A 22,005-nucleotide genomic window follows, 5' to 3' on the forward strand; every position below is an offset into this window, starting at 1 on the left:
ATTTAATAATAAACAAGTTTTTTCAACTGAAAGTAAGAAGCAAAATTAAAACTTAAAACAAACAGAAAACAATACGTCTATGAGATGGGTTGCCTTTCCTCAATAGCTTGTTCTTACGCTAAAGTTTCTTTTTGAACTTCTAAAAAAGATTAATATTCTAATTAAATAGCCTTTTTGATTCAGGAGTCATTCTTAAATTCATATGCAAATTTTGTTTTAATTATTCATTCATGGTGAGCCCAACTCAAAGCCTATATTAATTCAAAAACGTTCAGATATTAAATAGGGAAAACTGAAAGTAAGGAGCGATATTAAAACTTAAAATGAACAGAAATTAATCCATATATGAAGGGGTTGTCCCCTCCTCTATACCTTGCTCTTTACACTAAAGTTTGACAGTTTGTCAGAATTTCTAAGAGCAATTCCTTAAACACAAGGGCCGTTTTATTAAAAAAGAAGCAATTTTAAAAGTGCCTAGAATTTAGTGTGAACAGGAAGCTATTGAAGAGGGAGTGGGCAAACCCTCCAAATATGCAATAATTTCTATTTCTTTTGAGCTTTAAAGTTGCTCCTTACTTTCAGCTAAAAAATCTTCTTTTCTTATTTTTCCCTGATAAAGTTTAGCTGAGAATAAAAGATTGTAGCTATTCTAGTGTTGTGAAAGGGTTTGCGATAAGATTATTACTGAACCAAAAGCAGCGTACAACATATATATTTAGAATACTGATAGTCCGTATAAACAAAATATTAACATCAACTGAGGAAAAAAACGAAAAAACACAATACAAAAATTTCAGTGACCCATTAAAAATAAAAAATAACAACCACCCAATAGTGATTACCTGTTGAAAACCCAGCCAGAACAAATTGTATACGATACTAATATCACCTGATATCATCGATACTGAAATGCAACATCAAATAACCCCCTGCAAGGCTTTAGGGTCGGAAACCTGGAAAAAAAAATACAGAATAATTACATTTCGAAGAGTTCGTGCAATTTGAGCATTGGTTGACTTGACTCAAGACCTATGATTAACTCACCCAATTTTAAACTGTTTTCTAGCAAAGCTTTCACTCGAGCCAAAAATTCCTGACTCAACCGCGTTGAGTCAAACCAGGCAAGCATAGGTCCAAAGCTTGGCTGAAGACAGTTGGCTATACAAAATGCAAATGAAATATCAAATATGGTTTAGACTGTTCGAACCTCTTCTTTACTTTTTTTTTCACATCACAATTCTTTTGACAAGTCATTAAATTACTTTTAACAATCGTATCTGACCTGGGTTTTTTTTTATGATGTCTGTATTAAATTTGATAATTTCCAGATTAAACTGCTGTTTTACTAATCAAAGTCTAGAATATTACGGTAGATTTCACATATCTGACCAACTGATATCTGTTCATTCCACTGCTCCCGATAAAGTTTCGCTAACTCAGTTTAGATATGGATGTAGGAATCACTATGTGAAACTATTTATTCGTTAGGATTATTCATTTAGAGATTAAAAACTTATCAATCCAATTAATTAATTTAATTTATATCATTGGTATTACTTTCTTATAATTATTTCTGTTATTTTAATTTAATTAGTACACTGTACTATTTTCCTATGGGTCAAGGAATTTTTTCGTGCAAAAAAATGTTCATATCATAGTCCTATTTGGATATTCTTATGATCCATAACATGATTTTATTATTTATGATAAATAAAAAATTATTTATAAATATTTAGTTAAAAATATTTATTCATTTCATGGCTATCGATCAGCTTAAGATTGCTCCGTGTAGATATGTGTGTAGGAATTACTTTATAGGAAGCCCCGATGAATTTAACTAGCTCAGCGTAAATTTGTCTATAGGAATCAGTATGTGGGCAATAACAGATATAGTAACACTCTATATTATCTTTCCTGAAAACTTAAATTAAATTCTGCACTCGAGCCAAAAATTCTAAGAAAATAGTATTTTTTAATTTACGTCTGCAATACCATCCTATTTTGTGGCGTTTAAGTTGTTTTTTTTATGGAAATTCTAGTTTTCTGTCATAATCAAATATGCTGCATTTCCTCATTTTTCAGTGGCGTAATTTTTACATGCAAGATAAGGAGAGGAAACCTTTCAATTATGCTGATAGATTAAAACTGACACTCACACTATTTGACTAAGAGCATAAGCTTTTACCCATTGCTTTTATATTCTGTGAAATGCAATGCAGAAGTGTTCGGAATGAACTCTAACGAGGATTTATTTGAATGCTCTTGCTGTGGGAAGATACAACTTCCAGGAGAAAAGGAAACCAGACCATTCTTACAAGCAGCTGAGCAGGTTTTACTGGACTATATTGACAAAAGCTGTCTCTTCGACATTGACAAACTAGTACTAGTTCCCGAAGTGATTGGAAAAATTGGTAGTCAAGGTCTCCATGGGTTCGAAGCAGAATATAAGGTTTACAATCAACTGAAGCAATTAACTCTCCCTATTTATATCTTTTACAGCCTTAAACCTAATAACAAAACTGAAGATCTGGGTGATTTTTTACTAATAACTAAATCGTCAATTATTGTTTTAGAGGTAAAGGCTCGTAAATTGAATGAAAATGCATCGAAACAGGATCTAGAGAAATTTTTGAAGGAAACAATTTTAAAGGAAGGAAAAAAGAAGACACAAAAAGACCGTGTTTCAGAGGACATTAAAATTTTTTTAGCTGGACACAATAGCTCTGAGTCTCCTACAATTCACTATTTCTATCTGTTCGTGAATACCAACTGTCCGAAGCCAACCGATACCAATTTTGAATTCTTCGATTCAAATGTGATATTGAAAAATAACACATTATTCCAAGACAATTACTTACAAGAAGTCACCCAACTGTGCACTGAAGAAGTTGGGTCTGTATCAATGGACGAAAAGTGTAAATATTCAATAAGGACGCTACTAGCATGGTTAGTAATCTTAAATTTTAATCATATTAATTTTGCTATCTCTCATTATAGCCCTATAAACTCGGATTGAACCATACTTCTTATAAAGCCCACTGTTTGAAATACAGTCAGTCAGCCAGGTACTTAGAAGAATCCGTAGTCAATTTATTCGGAAAATATCTAGTAAATCTTCTTGTTTTTGGTGTTAGTAAATCTTCCTCCTCTTTTTGGAGCACCCATGCTTCAGAACCATATCCGATCACTGTCATCACTGTTGCTTCCAATATTCAAATCTCGGTTGGCAGACTTATCTTTCTATTCTTCCAAACTTTTTCAGCTTTGAAAAAATACCCAGAGCCTTGGCTATTGTAAATTTAACATTTTCAGTGATCAAACAGTTCGTGGTAACGAACTGTAGTAAGGAGCGACCCGGCTCAATAGTAACCAAAACTCTAAAAAATGGAATTTTGATACCAATAGCTACATCAAAAGAATCGCATTTTAATGCTGGTTTTAAATATATAAGTTTCATCGAGTTTAGTCTTACCCATCAAAAGTTACGAGCCTGAGAAAATTTGCGTTATTTTAGAAAATAGGGGGAAACGCCCCCTAAAAGTCATAGAATCTTAACGAAAATCGCACCATCAGAATCAGCGTATCAGAGAACCCTACTGTAGAAGTTTCGAGCTCCTATCTTCAAAAATGTGGAATTTTGCATTTTTTGCCAGAAGGCAGATCACGGATGCGTGTTTATTTGTTTTTTTTTTTTTTTTTTTTTTTTTTCTTTTTTTTTTCCCAGGGGTGATCGTATCGACCCAGTTGTCCTAGAATGTTGCAAGAGATCTCATTCTAACGGAAATGAAAAGTTCTAGTGCCCTTTTTAAGTGACCAAAAAGATTGGAGGGCACCTAGGCCCCCTCCCACGCTAATTATTTTCCCAAAGTCAACCGATCAAAATTCTGAGATAGCCATTTTATTCAGCGTAGTCGAACAACCTTATAACTATGTCTTTGGGGACGACTTACTCCCCCACAGTCCCCGTGGGAGGGGCAACAAGTTACAAACTTTGACCTGTGCTTACATATAGTAATGGTTATTGGGAAGTATACAGGCGTTTTCAGGAGGATTTTTTTGGTTTGGGGGAGGGGTTGAGAAGAGGGGGATATGCTGGGGGAACTTTCCTTCGAGAATTTGTAATGGGAGAAGAAAATTTCCATGAAGGGAGAGCAGGATTTACTAGCATTATTTAAAAAAAACAATTAAAAAATAAAAGTGAAAAAGCTTTTTCAGCTGGAAGTAAGGAACAGCAATAAAACTTAAAACAAACAGAAATTATTACCCATATGAGGGGCTCACCTCCTTCTAATACCTCGCTCTTTACGCTAAAGTATTTTCGGTAATTTCAACTACTTATTCTACGGTTTTTGTGATTCAGGGGGTCATTCTTAATGAATTGGGATAAAATTTAAGCTTTAGTGTAAAGAGCGAGGTACTGACGATGGGGCGAATCCCCTCATATATGTAATAAAAACATGATAATACAAAAGTTCTTTACGTAAGCTAATTTATAAGTTACGTAAATCTTTTACCAATAAAAAGATTCGTAAAAAATTAAAAGTTCTTGTTGCCTTTTTAATTAACCAAAAAATCGGGGGGCAACTAGGCTTCGTCCCCCGCTCTTTTTTTCTCAAAATCATTCGATCAAAATTATGAGAAAGCCATTGAGCCAAAAAAAAAAATATGCAAATTTCGTTTTGATTATTCGTCTGCGGAGAGCCAAAATCAAAACATGCATTGATTCAAAAACGTTCAGAAATTAAATAAAAAAAACAAGTTTTTTCAACTGAAAGTAAGGAGTGACATCAAAACTTAAAACGCACAGAAATTACTTCGTATATGAAAGAGGCTGCTTCCTCATCAACGCCCCGCTCTTTACGCTAAAGTTTTTTACTGTTTTAGAAAGAAGAATTGAGAGAAAGAGTCAAATTTTAGCGTAAAGAGCGGGGCGTTGATGAGGAAGCAGCCTCTTTCATATACGAAGTAATTTCTGTGCGTTTTAAGTTTTGATGTCACTCCTTACTTTCAGTTGAAAAAACTTGTTTTTTTTTATTTAATAATACTACAGAGGTGAGTAAAGCTGTCCAACTGAACAATCTTTTCGTTACCCAACGTCACCTTTTCATTTTTTCTTATCAGTCTACCTGGTCTTCTTAACGATAATTTTCAAACCTATTCTAGCACCCTGAACTCGCAAAAAAACTCTAAAGATTCATTCATTTTGCTTAAACTTTCAACTAGGATATTTAAATTGTCAGTGTAATATAAGTCCGGGAAAGTTTTTCTTCCCAACTTGAATCCCTGCTCTCGCATTGCCTTTCCTATGTTCCTTAAGACAAATCCCTCAAAATTATCAATATAAGGGGGGAAGGTAGAAACAACCCTGCTTATCTCCTGACTTATTACATAACCAGCCGCTAATCTCATTTCCTATCACTTTTCCTAAGCACTGTTATTATCACTAAAACCTCTTTTGTGTATTTGTCTGGTATACCATACAAGAATAAGACCTTCGTTAAAGCTCTTCAATCAATAGAATCAAAAATTCGCTAATAATCTATAAAACTGAGGACTAAAGGCGTTTGATAACTCAGGCACTTCTCAATTATTGACCTAAGAGTAAAAATTTGGTAGACACATCCTCTACCCTTTCTAAAACCGCTCTCTTCTTCTCTTATAACTTAGTCTACAGCATCTCTCAGTCTAAAAAGTATCATATTACCAAGTAGTTTGTTACCCACACAGACCAGGCTAATGCCTTGATAATTGCCACACTCACTCTTATCTCCTTTCTTATACAGTGGTTTAATCAGGTTTTCCCTAAAATCGCTAAGAACCACCCCTTTATAAGAAATCCTATTTATAATCTTCAGTATCTTATATCTACCCTCAGAGCCACAATATTTAAGAAACTTATTTACCACACTATCTGTATCTGTGATCTTACTATTTTTAATCCTTTTACTATTGAATTAAAACAAAAATATTTTTTAAAATGAAAGTAAGGAGCAACATTAAAACTTAAAACGAACAGAAATTACTCCGTATATCAAAGGGGCTTTTCCTCCTCAACGCCTCGCTCTTTACGGTAAAGTTTGACTCTTTCTCTTAACTCTGTTTTTTTTTAAAGTAATAAACTTTAGCGTAAAGAGCGGGGCGTTGAGGAGGAAAAACCCCTTTCATATACAGAGTAATTTCTGTTCGTTTTAAGTTTTAATGTTGCTCCTTACTTTCATTTAAGAAAATATGTTTTTTTTTTTATTTGATTTCTGAAAGTTTTTGAATTATTACATGCTTTGATCTTGGCTCCACGCACATAAATAATTTAAAAGAAATTTGCATATTAATTAATTGCAATTAATCGGAAGATTTTGAGAAAAAACGAGCGAGGGAGGAGGCCTAGTTGCCCTCTAATTTTTGATTACTTAAAAAGGCAACTAGAACTTTCAATTTTTTACGAACGTCTTCATTGGTAAAAAGTATAGTAGCTAACAAATTAACATACGCAACGAATTTCTATATTTTTATGTTTTTATTGCGTATATGAAGGGGCTTAACCCTCGTCGATACCTCGGGCTTTACACTAAAGCTTACATTTTGTCCTAATTCCTTAAGAATGACCTCTGAATTACAAAGGCCGTAGAATAAATAGTTGAAATTACTAAAAATAACTCAGCGTATAGAGTGAGGTAATACGAGGAGGTAAACCCCTCATATGCGTAATAATTTTTGTTTGTTTTAGTTTTAATGCTGCTCCTTACTTTCCGTAGAAAAAACTTTTCATATTTATTTTTTCATTGTTTTTACCAATAATGCTAGAAAATCCTGCACCCCTTTATTGAAATTATCTTCCCCCATGAGAAGTTCCTCCATGGAAAGATCCTCCCACTTGACCCTCCCCCTCCCCCTCAACTCTCCCCCTTAAATCAAAAAAATCCCCCTGAAAACGTCTGTACACTTCTTAATAACGATTACTATATGTAAACAGAGGTCAAAGTTTGTAACTTGCAGCCCCTCCCATGGGGACTGCGGGGGAGTAAGTCGTTCCCAAAGATATAGTTATTAGGTTTTTCGACTATGGTTAATAAAATGGCTATCTACATAATTATGATCAGGTGACTTTTGGGATAAAATAAGCGTGGGAGGGGGCCTAGATACCCTCCAATTTTTGGTCACTAAAAGAGGGCATTAGAGATTTAAATATCCGTTAGAATTAGCCCTCTCGCGACATTCTTGGACAACTCAGTCGATACGATCACCCCTGGGAAAAAAACAAAAAAAACAAAAAACTGGCATCCGTGATCTGTCTTCTGGCAAAAAAATGCGAAATTCCACATTTTTGTTGATAGGATCTTAGAACTTCTACGATGAGGCTGTCTGATATGACAAATCTGATGGTGTGATTTTCGTTTAGATTATATGACTTTTAGGGGTTGTTTCCCCCTATTTTCTAAAATGAGGTAAATTTTCTCAGGCTTATAACTTTTGATGGGTAAGATTAATCTTGATGAAACTTATATATTTAAAATCAGCGTTACAATTTGATTCTTTTGATGTAACTATTGGTATAAAAATTCCATTTTTTAGAGTTTTGATACAAGAGTTTGATACAAGATAGAGTTTTTTATAGAGATTTTTTAGAGTTTAGAGTTTTAGAGTTTTGATTAAGCCGGGTTGCTCCTTACTACAGTTTACTACAAATAAAGTGTTTTTAAACTTGTACGTGGTACAATTACTACAGTACCACGAACTGTTTGACTGTTTCTAATTCTTCCTGACAAAACAAGTCATCCTTCACATCCAAGGTATCACAAACTTTTTAAATTTCCTGTATGTTTTTTCCCGCAACTCTAACTTGTTTTAGCCCATTCTCGAAATGCTCTGCCATCTCTCTTTAACTCTTTCCTCATCACTAATTGGGACCCGCTTCTATGTTTAATGGGACAAGTACGGACTGACTACTCCCTCTCAATTTATTAACTTGCCAGTAAAATATTTTACTATTATACCATCTAGCTGTATCTTCCAGATTCTCGGAAATTTGATCCATAGCCTTCACTTCACACTTTCTTAGCTCATATTTTAATGCTTTCTCGACTTCCTTCAAATACCTCTTATTTTCATATGATCTGTCACACAGATAATTCTTGTACATGGCCCTTCTCTTCTCATTTAAACACAAAGTTTTTCCCCTTATATTCATAGCTGAGTTCTATACTTTCTTCCACTAGACACCATCAGTAACTTAACACATTATTTTCCTTAAATTATTCCATCCATCCTCTACATTGTCAAATTTTAAGCTCTTCAATATAGTATTCAACTGTTATTGGAAATTTCTCTCAAATTCTCATCCTAGTGTGTACATACATTATGACTTCCCGAGAGGTAGTTACCGGTTACCCCTCCGAAATTTCAGCTCTAAATTAGCCCTAGACACTACTAGATTGTTATCTTTACTTTGAACATCAATAACAGCACTCATATGTCCTAGTATATTGCATTGATCCTGCCAGTCTTTTTTTTAAATTACATAAAAAAACCTAGTTTTTTTTACTTAAAGTAAGGAGCGACATTAAAACTTAAAAGGAACAGAAATTACTCCGTATATGAAATGGGTTGTCCCCTCCGCAATCCCTCGCTCTTTACGCTAAAGTTTTTTATTGTTTTAAAAAGCAGAGTTGTGGCAAAGAGTCAAACTTTAGTGTAAAGAGCAAGGGATTGCGGAGGGGACAACCCATTTCATATACGGAGTAATTTCTGTTCGTTTTAAGTTTTAATGTCGCTCCTTACTTTCAGTTAAAAAAACTAGTTTTTTTATGTAATTCCTGAACGTTTTTGAATTAATGCATGTTTGATTATGGCTCTCCACACATAAATTATTAAAATGAAATTTGCATATTAATTCCTTTTTTGGCTAAATGGCTTTCTCTTAGTTTTGATCAGACGATTTTGAGAAATAAGGGGTGGGGAAAGCCTAGTTGCCCTGCAATTTTTCGGTTACAAAAAAAGGCAACTATAAATTTTAATTTTTAACGAATGTTTTTTATTAGTAAAAAATATACGTAACTTAAGAATTAGCTGACGTAACAAACTTTTGTATTCTTAAATTTTTATTATGTATATGAGGGGGTTTGTACCCTCGTTAATACCTCGCTCTTTGCACTAAATCGTAAGTTTTGTCCCAATTCTTTAAGAATGACCCCTGAATCTGAAAGGCCGTAGAATGGCCTATCTCAAAGTTTGGCTATCTCAAAATTTTGATCCGTTGACTTTGGAGAAAAATGAGCGTGGGAGGGGGCCTAGGTACCCTCCAATTTTTTTGGTCACTTACAAAGGGCACTAGAACTTTTAATTTCCGTTAGAATGAGCCCTCTTGCGACATTCTAGGACCACTTGGTCGATACGATGACCCCTGGGAAAAAAAAAAAAAAAAATAAATAAATAAACACGCACCCGTGATTTGTCTTCTGGCAAAAAATACGAAATTCCACATTTTTGTAGATAGGAGCTTGAAACTTCTACAATAGGGTTCTCTGGTACGCTGAATCTGATAATGTGATTTTCGTTAACATTCTATGACTTTTAGGAGTTGTTTCCCCCTATTTTTTAAAATAAGGCAAATTTTCTCAGGCTCGTAACTTTTGATGGGTAAAACTAAACTTGATGAAACTTATATATTTAAAATCAGCATTAAAATGCGATTCTTTTGATGTAGCTATTGATATCAAAACCATTTTTAGAGTTTTGGTTCCTATTGAGCCGGGTCGCTCCTTACTACAGTTCGTTACCACGAACTGTTTGACGAACTGTTTGATATGACAATCAATAAGAATTGTAATTTCATCATCACGTGGATACCATGTATGGGCCATTTATGACCAAACACTGTATTTGTTACAACTTTATTGCTATACCTAAGAAATTGCATCAGTATGTAGCCATTATTGTTTTTTTTTTTTTACACCCAATTTTCCTAGGCTAAGATACAATATATTACTATTTCTACAGACCTGGACGTTGAAATCTCCCAATGAAAACACCATATTTCTACTTGGAACCCTGTCTATTTGCTCCTGTTACTGTAAGAAAATTCATCTGAGTCACGTACACACTATAACTGATATTCTGCACTTTTTAGTCATAAAGTCAGTGACTAGTGTTTTAGAATTAATACCTTCCCAGCCTAAACAAGACTTAGCAGCTTCTTATTCATCATGAGCCTTACTCCCTGTCTGTGAACCCAATTCTTCCTGCCTGAATAAATAAATTCTATATCACATGATTTTATGATCCCTAATATAAGTTTTGAAACTTCTAATAAGTCCAGTTGAATCGTCTGAATTCTTCAGTCAAAATGTTTTTGATAATATAGTTCATTTTTTTTGTAAGTTTTTTAAAAGTTAGTTTTTTTATTTTAATGAATTTGCTTGGTAAATAAAAAAAAATTCCAATTCAAATATTTTCAGGGACGATTTCATTATCATATTATTATAAAAATATAATATTAAAGGTAAAAAAGGAGGTTGAAGGAGGAAGTAGTTGGAGCAGTAAGAAGTAGTAGGCTCGTAAATTGAATGAAAATGCTTCAACACAGGATCTAGAGAAATTTTTGAAGGAAACAATTTTAAAGGAAGGAAAAGAAAATGACACAAAAGGACCGTGTTTCAGAGGACATTAGAACATTTTTAGCTGGACACAGTAGCTGTGAGTCTCCTGCAATACAATATTTCTATTTGTTAGCGAATACCAACTGTCCAAAGCCAACCGATACCAATTTTGAATTCTTTGATTCCAACGTGATATTTGAAAACACATTATTCCAAGACAATTATTTACAAAAAGTCACTCAACTGTATCAATGCACGGAAAGTGTAGATATCCAATAAGGACGCAACTAGCATGGTTAGTAATCTTAAGTTTTCACCATTTAATTTTGCTACTACTACAACTACTACTAGTACTGCTACTACTACTACTACTACTACTACTACTACTACTACTACTACTACTACTACTACTACTACTACTACTACTACTACTACTACTACTACTACTACTACTACTACTACTACTACTACTACTACTAGTACTGCTACTACTACTAACAACAACAAATCACCACAGCACCGAACCACTTGAGATAAAAAAAGCTATTAGTTCATTCATTTTGCTCACACTTTCTACAAGGATACTTAAATGATCAGTATAATCTATGTCCAGGAAAGTATTTCCCCCCCACATTAATCCGTGCTCTCGCGTTACCTTTTTATGCTCCTTAAGACAAAATCTATCAAAATAATGAATATAAGGGGGATAGGAAACAACCCTGCTTAACTCCTGACTTAATACGGAACCAGCCGCTAAACTCATTTCCAACCACTTTTCCTAAGCACTGTTATTATCGTACTTAGAACTAATCACTTTAGTGTATTTGTCTGGTATACCATACAAATATAAGACCTTTTTTAAAGCAATTTTATCAAGGAATCAAAAATGTGTTAATGATCTATAAAACTGGAGGACTATTGGTGTTGAATAACTCAGGCACTTCTGAATTATTAACCTAAGAGTGAAAATTTGATGGAAAAAATCCTCTAGAACCGCAATTTTCTTCTCTTATACATTAGTCTACAGCATATTTTAGTCTAAAAAGTATCATAGTACCAAATAATTTGCTACCTATAGAGACCAGGCTAATGCCTTGATAATTACCACACTCGGTTTTTCGTAAAATCGCTAGGAACTTCCCCTTTTTCAAAAATCGTATTCATAATCTTCAGTAACTTATTTCTACCCTCAGAGGCATCATATTTAAGGAACTCATTTACCACACTAGCTGTACCTGTGGCCTTGCTATTTTTAATCCTTTAAGTACTAACGCTAATTCTTCCTCACAAAACAAATCTTCCTTCCCATCCAAGGTATCACAAACCTTTTCATTTTCCTCTATATCTTTTCCTGCAACTTTATCTCGGTTTAGCACACTCTCAATATGTTCCACCATCTCTCTTTAGTTCTTTCCTTATTACTAATTGTGGCCCCGCCTCTACCTTTAATTGTTTAAAGTACGGACTGATTACTCCCTCCTGATTTACAAAGAAGCCATTAAGATATTTTGATATTATACCATATAGCTGCATCTTCCAGATCCTCGGAGATTTGATCCATGGCCTTCATTTCACACCTTCTTAGTTCTTATTTTAATGCTTTCTCGACTTTCTTTACATCCTACTTATTTTCATAGGATCTATCACTCAGATAGTTCTTGTATAAGCCCCTTCTCCTCTAATTTAAACACAAAGTATTTTCACTAATATTCCTGGTTGTGTTTCATACTTTCTTCCCCTAGACGCCATCAGCGACTTCACACATTATTTTCCTGAAATTACTCCATCCATCTTCTAAATTGTAAAATTTTAAGCTCTTCAATTTAGTATTCAACTGTTACTGGAAATTTACTCTCAAATCCTTATCCTGGTGTGGACAAACATTACAACCTCCCGGGAGGTAGCTACCCCTGCGAAATTCCATCTTTAAATTAACCCTTGACACTACTAGATTGTGATCTTTACTTTTAACATCAATAACAGCACTCTTATATACCCTAATATCTTCGATTGATCCTGCCAGTATTTGGTTTACAATATCATAATTAATAAGGATTTCTATCTTATCATCATGCGGATACCATGTTAGCCTATGGGCCATTGTATGACCAAACACTGTTTTTGTTATAACTAGATGTTTATATTTGCATCAGTTGTAATTGCATCAGTCTGTAGCCATTACTGTTTTCCTTTCCTAAACCAAATTTTCCTAGGCTAAGATACTATCTATCACAATTTCTACCGACCTGGGCGTAAAAATCTCCTAATTAAAACAACATATTTCAACCTGGGACTCTGTCTTTTTCTCTACTAACTGTAAGAAACTTTCTCCGAGTCACATATATTCTATAACTGATACCCTGCGCTTTTTAGTCATAAAGTCAGCGACTAGTATTCTAAAATTAATACATCCCAGCCTAAACAAAACTTAGCAGCTTCCTCTATCATCATGAGCCTTACTCCCCGTCTATGTACCCCATTTTACCTACCTGAGTAAATATATTCTATATTACCTGATTTCATGTTCCCTACCCCTAGAATATGAGTTTTTGAAACTCCTAATGAGTCCAGTTGAATCGTCTGAATTCTTTAGTTAAAATGTTGATAATATAGTTATTTTTTAACTTTGCAGCATTCAAAGCTCCAATTTTTATATTCTTTAAATCATTGATATTATTTTGGCCTCGGAAAAGTAATGGTCCCGGATACCAGTGCAGGACGGGGACCAACACATCTTCTCAAGTTTAAACTGAAGCGCTTAAGCCGGCTTAGAACCGGAAAGCAAGAAGTCCCTGGGACCTCTAGTATGAATGGAGGCTTTGTGCAATGCCGGTACCATCTTGGTCACAACATGGTTTTCAGCACTTGGCGATGCTCCTATAACAACAATAGTCAAAATCCTGCACAGACAATCTCAGGCCTATCACCTCTGACTCATTATATATTCATGCATACAAATGTTACGCTACTACGGGGAAACAACCCATAGTAGATAAATTAGCTATGATTAATTGTGGAAAGACAAATACGAAACATTTCTAGTAAATAGAAATCAGAGCACAATCATCTTAAAAATGGCCAAACTTGACGAAGCAAATTATCAAGTACTAGTACTAAACCTAATTCCTACTATTGTACATTTTAAGCGACAATCAAATGTTTCAGCCACAGCTGCAAGAAAGGGTTCAGCAGTTGGGAAATCAACTTTCCTTTTTATGCTTTCGGCTAGAAAAAAAAAACTTTAAAAAGAAAATCCTTTGGCGTAACAAATGTGAGAAATATTATCTTTGAATAGTAATTTTAAACTAAAAACTTTTGTTTATAATTTTTATTGTTCATGCTTTAATTACCATTTCATGCATAGGCACCACGATAGCGCTGCCTAAATAAAGAGCAAAGTAGGCCAAATGTATTATTTTTATTTTGTTTTCGCCAAGGCATTTCTTATGGAAGGAGAAAGCTCACTTTGGAAGGAGCTTATTCGATCGGAGTTCTAGCGCCCCACAGCCCTCGGAGCAAGAGCTGTTATTTATGTCCATACTACTACCGCTGCTACTGTTAGTATACCTGGTAATACTACAACTACTGCTGCTAGTACTCCTACTACAACCACTATGACTACTACTACTAAGGCTAAGGTCATGAAGGTGAAAAGTTCAGGGAATATTAAGGGACAAGTTGAACTAAATCACAACACACTTTGTGCATTTAGGTTTTCTAACGGGCTGGTTGAATCAGCAGAATCTTAGAAATGGCTTGGAGTATTAGGTTGAAATTTACCGGGGTTGTTATTTGGGATCTTAAACTAACCAAAAAATAATATTTGTATGCCAAAAATTGTAACATCCTGAAAAAATATTTATGGGCACTTGAAAATTATTCTGAAAAGCTGTTTTGAAAAGTAATTCTTATGTCTGCGTGCCTATTATAAATTTTACTCATTAAAGTTGCCATAAGCGCAATATGGAACAAAATTTACACTTTTGATGCCATTTTTTGTAACAGAAAGGCTGAAAAGTGTGAAAACTATCTTAGTTCTTACGATCTAAAATCATATACCGGAGGTTTAAAATCCCTCCTCTTTATTAATCCCTTCCCAGTCCCCTTTAGAAAGTCCACAAATTGTTTCGTGACTAGCAGAGCTATGGGACAATTGCAACATTTTAGAGGATATCTAATACCCTAATCTAAAGATCTTAATCATGTCAACATGTTTTTTAGTGGATTAATAAAAATAAACTTACTGACAAAGAAATTTTTCAAAGAAAGGTAAAGATTCTTCTGAAACTTAAGACCAGCAGAAATACATTCATATAATAATTAGATGACCAGATATTACTTTTGAGACAAACAAAAATGAAATCACTTATTGATTATAACAAAATCAATGATCATATGTCTAATGGCTTACAAAAAACGATTAAAATTTGTCTGGCGACAAGCCAGTCTGGTGGAAGAAAAAAGCCCATGACTCGTTGTCTTATTACGCTTTTGATAATTATAGAAAAAGCTATGGCCAAAATATTGATGACCGATTTATTGCATGGTAAATTTTCTCGGTACGCTTTTCAACATCCCTCTCAATATGTCCTGAAAGTTTCAACTTCATGGTCTAAGCGGTTCTTAGAATATTGCAGATCCTCCTGTTTGATGAACCAGATACACATAGTGCCTTTTGATTTAGTGTAACATGCCCATCAACAATCTTCAAAGTTTGACCTTAATCCACTTGGCCTTTTGGGATGCACTCGGAGTCAAATATTTCCTCTTTTACTAATCATAAATTTTCATGTTAACAATAGGCAAATTTAAAACCCTTACCCTGTGGCTATTGGGAGAATGCCATCCCTGGAGGATTAGGTATTTGACCTTTTGACATAGCTTGAACAAAAGTTGAGTCGTTTTTTTATTTAGTGTTGAGCAAAGGGAGTGCCTAAAAAGAGCAAAGAAAGGGGGGCTGGTTGCCCTCCAACATCTCTTCAGCTTCTAAACATAGTTCTAAGTTTTAACTTAATGACATCTTTTCACAACCAGCAAGCACATAGTGTGTTCTGATTCTATTCTGCATCCCTCTCAGCAAAATGAGGACAATAGACAGCCAGTGAAAAAATTGTGCAAATACTTTGGTCAAGACCTCCACGTGACCGTCCTCAGTGCAGAATAAAACTGATAAAAATTAAACAAAAACCTTAAACAAAACACAAAACTAAAATAGGATGACCCTTTTTGAGTAACAATGAAAGGGTAACTGATTAAAAAACGCAACTCTAAATGACGTTTCCCAATTTCATTAGATTCTATAATCAATTTCATCTGATAACAATCTACCAGGAAAGCGATTAGCCTTTAGGAGTGCTTTACATAAGATGAAACAATAGACAAGTTGCATAATTTATAGCCTTTGCCCCTAGGGCTCTGGGGGTTTTCTCATCCCCGTAGGAATAGTTATTAGACCTTTGAACTATTTAGAACAAAATTTTATCCCAAATTGCGATTGAATATATTTGGGGGAAAAGAACGTGAGGGACTGGCTGCCTTTCAATCACTTTCAAAGCTTGAAAAGGGCACTAGATATTCTGACTTTCCAACCGAATGAATCCACCCTGAAGCTTATAGGACCACCCCTTCTAATGAAGTGCCTCTGGGAAAAGAAACATTTAAGTCTTATAGTTCTTTACAATAGGCAACGCTATCGCATTGCCTCTTTTATTATGGCACTTGGTATTAACCAAGTGACATATAGCAGTCGCCAATTCTGTCGGTCTGTCGGTCTGTCTGTCGGTCCCGGTTTTGCTACTTTAGGCACTTCCAGGTAAGCTAGGACGATGAAATTTGGCAAGCGTATCAGGGACCGGACCAGATTAAATTAGAAATAGTCGTTTTCCCGATTTGACCATCTGGGGGGGGGAGTGGGGGTCCGGTTAATTCACAAAAATAAAAAAAATGAAGTATTTTTAACTTATCAGCAGGTGATTGGATCTTAATGAAATTTGATGTTTCAAATGATATTGTGTCTCAGAGCTTTTATTTTAAATTCCGACAGGATCTGATGACATTGGGGGGACCCGGAGGGGGAAAACCTAAAGTCCCGGTTTTGCTACTTTAGGCACTTCCAGGTAAGCTAGGACGATGAAATTTGGCAAGCGTATCAGGGACCGGACCAGATCAAATTAGAGATAGTCGTTTTCCCGATTTGACCATCTGGGGGGGGGGAGTGGGGGCCGGTTAATTCGGAAAAAATAGAAAAAATGAAGTACTATTAACTTATGAGCGGGTGATTGGATCTTAATGAAATTTGTTGTTTGGAATGATATTGTGTCTCAGAGCTCTTAATTTAAATCCCGACTGGGTCTGATGACATTGGGGGGAGTTGGAGGGGGGAAACCTAAAATCTTGGAAAACACTTAGAGTGGAGGGATCGGGATGAAACTTGATGGGAAAAGTAAGCGCAAGTCCCAGATACATGATTGACATAATCGGAACTGATTTGCTCTCTTTGGGGTAGTTGGGGGGGGGGGGAGTAATTCTTAAAAATTTGAAAAATGAGGTATTTTCAACTTACGAACGGGTGATCGGATCTCAATCAAATTTGATGTTTAGAAGGATATCGTGTCTTAGAGCTCTTATTTTAAATCCCGACCAGATCTGGGGACGGGGGCGGGGAGTTGGGAAACCTAAAACTTGGAAAACACTTAGAGTGGAGGGATCGGGATGAAACATGGTGGGAAAAATAAACACAAGTCCTAGATAGATGATTGATATAAACGGAACGGATCCGATCTCTTCTGGGTAGTTGGGGGGGGGGGGGTATTACTGAAAAAAAATGAAGTATTTTTAACTTACGAACGGGTGATCGGATCTCAATGAAATTTGATATTTAGAAGGATATAATGGCTCAGAGCTCTTATTTTAAACCCAACCGGATCTGGTGACATTGGGGGGGGGGGAGTTGGGAGGGAGAAACCTAAAAATTGGAAAACACTTAGAGTGGAGGGATCGGGATGAAACTTTGGTGAAAAAAAACACGAGTCCCAGATACATGATTGACATAACCAGAACGGATCCGCTCTCTTTGGGGTAGTTGGGGGGGGGGGCTAATTCTGAAAAATTAGAAAAAATGAGGTATTTTTAACTTACGAACGGGTAATTGGATCTCCATGAAATTTGATTTCTTGAAGGATATCGTGTCTCAAAGCTCTTATTTTAAATCCTGACCGGATCTGGTGACATTGGGGGAAGTTTGGGGTGGGGAAACCTAAAATGATGGGAAACGCTTAGATTGGAGGGATTGGGATGAAACTTGGTTGGAATAATAAGCAGAAGTCTTGCATACGTGTTTTACATAATTGGAACGGATCCGCTCAATTGCGGGGGGGGGGATTCTGAAAAATAAGAAAAATGACGTATTTTTAACTTACGAAGGAGTGATCGGATCTTCATGAAACTTTATATTTAGAAGGACCTCGTAACTCCCGATCCCGACCAGATCTTTTGACATTGTGGGGATTTGGAGGGGGAAATCTTGGAAAAACACTTTTAGTGTAGGAATCGGGATAAAGTTTGGTGGATAGAATAAACAAATGTCCTTGATACGTGATTGACAGAATTGTACTGGATTCGCTCTCTTTGGGGGAGTTGGGGGGAGGGGTTCAGTGATTTGGCGAGTTCGGTGCTTCTGGACGTGCTAGGGTGATGAAAATTGGTAGGCGTGTCAGGGAGCTGCACAATTTGACTTGATAAAGTCGTTTTCCCAGATTCGACCATCTGGGGGGCAAAAGGGAGAGGAAAAATTAGAAAAAATTAGGTATTTATAACTTACGAGTGGGTGATCGGATCTTAATGAATTTTGATATTTAGAAGGACTTTGTGACTCAGAGCTCTTATTTTAAATCTTGACCGGCATTAAGCCTCTTATTTTCCTTTTTAAATCAATCTATTGATTCATAGAATTTTGTTAGAGCTCATACCATATGATCTCTTGGCTCTTAGCTCTTCTCGCCTCGTCACAAGTGCCATATGAGCTCTTAGCTCTTGTTTTTATATTCCAATCTAAAGTGTCACTTTTGGAGTTCAAAGGTTGGAAAGCAAAATAGGGGCACCATGATCAACTGATATGACAGCTGAAGCAATTAATAGCTTTTGAATAAGTCGTCAGAATATGATGGCTATTTGTGTCCTATTACAGCAGTGTGATCTTGCTAGTGCCTGCTATCGCAGTCCAGACGGGCTACGGTTTCTAAAAGTTCTACCCTCGCTGGGTTTCTTATTGTGGGCCTGTTAAAGGTAACGGATGGCTTGTTCAAATGAAAGCACAAAATTCATCCTTGGAATATGCAAGCTAATTTTATACTCGTATGAGTCATCAACATTCTGAGTTTTCGGAGGCTTTTTTAATTAGCAGATTCGGTACTTGTGTATTATTCAGAAAACACTCAATAAGTGAAGTTAGGTTCTTTCGTGAACTACGATGCAGGTATATTTAATTAAATATTATATATATATATATATAGAGGTGGTTAGGTTATGTTAAGTTAGGTATTTGATATAATGCACCCCCCCCCTAATGTGCAAATATATAGCCCGAAATTTTGATAAAGCTAATGAAATAAAACAAAATATGATGAAAATATAATACTTTATTAGTAATAAATGGTGTTCTACTGTCAGCAAACACGGTATTTACATGCAAATTGACTTTTTTCAAACATGACCTATTGTTACACTTCCAAAAATGTTCTCTTTTTAAGTCTTTGGCTAATCCCAAATCTTCATTTCAAAATCCATGTTCAGACACTATCTTCTATCACTATGCGTAGCAAAGTAAATTGAGTTCTGTCTTTGTGGCTATGAAACCGGATTTTCGCATCGTAGTTTACTTCATCAAAGATTGACCTTAATGCACTTGGCCTTTTGGGATGCACTCGGAGTCAAATATTTCCTCTTTTACCAATCATAAATTTTCATGTTAACAATAGGCAAATTTACAACCCTTACCCTGTGGCTATTGGGAGCATGGCATCCCTGGAGGATTAGGTATTTCACCTTTTGACATAGCTTGAACAAAAGTTGAGTCGTTTTTTTATTAGTGTTGAGCAAAGGGAGTGCCTAAAAAGAGCAAAGAAAGGGGGACTGGCTACCCTCCAACATCTCTTCAACTTCTAAACATAGTTCTAAGTTTTAACTTAATGACATCTTTTCACAACCAGCAAGCACATAGTGTGTTCTGATTCTATTCTGCGTCCCTCTCAACAAAATGAGGACAATAAACACCCAGGGAAAAAATTGTGCAAATACTTTGGTCAAAACCTCCACGTGGCCGTCCTCAGTGCAGAATAAAACTGATAAAAATTAAACAAAAACCTTAAACAAAACACAAAACTAAAATAGGATGACCCTTTTTGAGTAACAATGAAAGGGTAACTGATTAAAAAACGCAACTCTAAATGACGTTTCCCAATTTCATTAGATTCTATAATCAATTTCATCTGATAACAATCTACCAGGAAAGCGATTAGCCTTTAGGAGTGCTTTACATAAGATGAAACAATAGACAAGTTGCATAATTTATAGCCTTTGCCCCTAGGGCTCTGGGGGTTTTCTCATCCCCGTAGGAATAGTTATTAGACCTTTGAACTATTTAGAACAAAATTTTATCCCAAATTGCGATTGAATATATTTGGGGGAAAAGAACGTGAGGGACTGGCTGCCTTTCAATCACTTTCAAAGCTTGAAAAGGGCACTAGATATTCTGACTTTCCAACCGAATGAATCCTCCCTGAAGCTTATAGGACCACCCCTTCTAATGAAGTGCCTCTGGGAAAAGAAACATTTAAGTCTTATAGTTCTTTACAATAGGCAACGCTATCGCATTGCCTCTTTTATTATGGCACTTGGTATTAACCAAGTGACATATAGCAGTCGCCAATTCTGTCGGTCTGTCGGTCTGTCTGTCGGTCCCGGTTTTGCTACTTTAGGCACTTCCAGGTAAGCTAGGACGATGAAATTTGGCAAGCGTATCAGGGACCGGACCAGATTAAATTAGAAATAGTCGTTTTCCCGATTTGACCATCTGGGGGGGGGAGTGGGGGTCCGGTTAATTCACAAAAATAAAAAAAATGAAGTATTTTTAACTTATCAGCAGGTGATTGGATCTTAATGAAATTTGATGTTTCAAATGATATTGTGTCTCAGAGCTTTTATTTTAAATTCCGACAGGATCTGATGACATTGGGGGGACCCGGAGGGGGAAAACCTAAAGTCCCGGTTTTGCTACTTTAGGCACTTCCAGGTAAGCTAGGACGATGAAATTTGGCAAGCGTATCAGGGACCGGACCAGATCAAATTAGAGATAGTCGTTTTCCCGATTTGACCATCTGGGGGGGGAGTGGGGGCCGGTTAATTCGGAAAAAATAGAAAAAATGAAGTACTATTAACTTATGAGCGGGTGATTGGATCTTAATGAAATTTGTTGTTTGGAATGATATTGTGTCTCAGAGCTCTTAATTTAAATCCCGACTGGGTCTGATGACATTGGGGGGAGTTGGAGGGGGGAAACCTAAAATCTTGGAAAACACTTACAGTGGAGGGATCGGGATGAAACTTGATGGGAAAAGTAAGCGCAAGTCCCAGATACATGATTGACATAATCGGAACTGATTTGCTCTCTTTGGGGTAGTTGGGGGGGGGAGTAATTCTTAAAAATTTGAAAAATGAGGTATTTTCAACTTACGAACGGGTGATCGGATCTCAATCAAATTTGATGTTTAGAAGGATATCGTGTCTTAGAGCTCTTATTTTAAATCCCGACCAGATCTGGGGACGGGGGCGGGGAGTTGGGAAACCTAAAACTTGGAAAACACTTAGAGTGGAGGGATCGGGATGAAACATGGTGGGAAAAATAAACACAAGTCCTAGATAGATGATTGATATAAACGGAACGGATCCGATCTCTTCTGGGTAGTTGGGGGGGGGGGGGGTATTTCTGAAAAAAAAATGAAGTATTTTTAACTTACGAACGGGTGATCGGATCTCAATGAAATTTGATATTTAGAAGGATATAATGGCTCAGAGCTCTTATTTTAAACCCAACCGGATCTGGTGACATTGGGGGGGGGGAGTTGGGAGGGAGAAACCTAAAAATTGGAAAACACTTAGAGTGGAGGGATCGGGATGAAACTTTGGTGAAAAAAAACACGAGTCCCAGATACATGATTGACATAACCAGAACGGATCCGCTCTCTTTGGGGTAGTTGGGGGGGGGGGCTAATTCTGAAAAATTAGAAAAAATGAGGTATTTTTAACTTACGAACGGGTAATTGGATCTCCATGAAATTTGATTTCTAGAAGGATATCGTGTCTCAAAGCTCTTATTTTAAATCCTGACCGGATCTGGTGACATTGGGGGAAGTTTGGG

At 36.0% G+C, this 22,005-nt stretch overlaps 1 protein-coding gene across 2 annotated transcripts in view; it reads left to right on the plus strand.

The window, feature by feature from the left end:
• LOC136043184 (uncharacterized) overlaps positions 1–22,005 on the plus strand; it is a 47,986-nt gene that overhangs the window by 2,924 nt on the left and 23,057 nt on the right. For both annotated transcript variants that reach the window (XR_010621570.1, XM_065728120.1), the window contains exon 2: positions 2,083–2,946. The gene's annotated coding sequence lies outside the window, so the exon portion shown is untranslated. The remainder of the gene's footprint in view (positions 1–2,082; positions 2,947–22,005) is intronic.

Source organism: Artemia franciscana, chromosome 2, assembly GCF_032884065.1.
Source record: "Artemia franciscana chromosome 2, ASM3288406v1, whole genome shotgun sequence".
NCBI classification, from domain to species: domain Eukaryota; kingdom Metazoa; phylum Arthropoda; class Branchiopoda; order Anostraca; family Artemiidae; genus Artemia; species Artemia franciscana.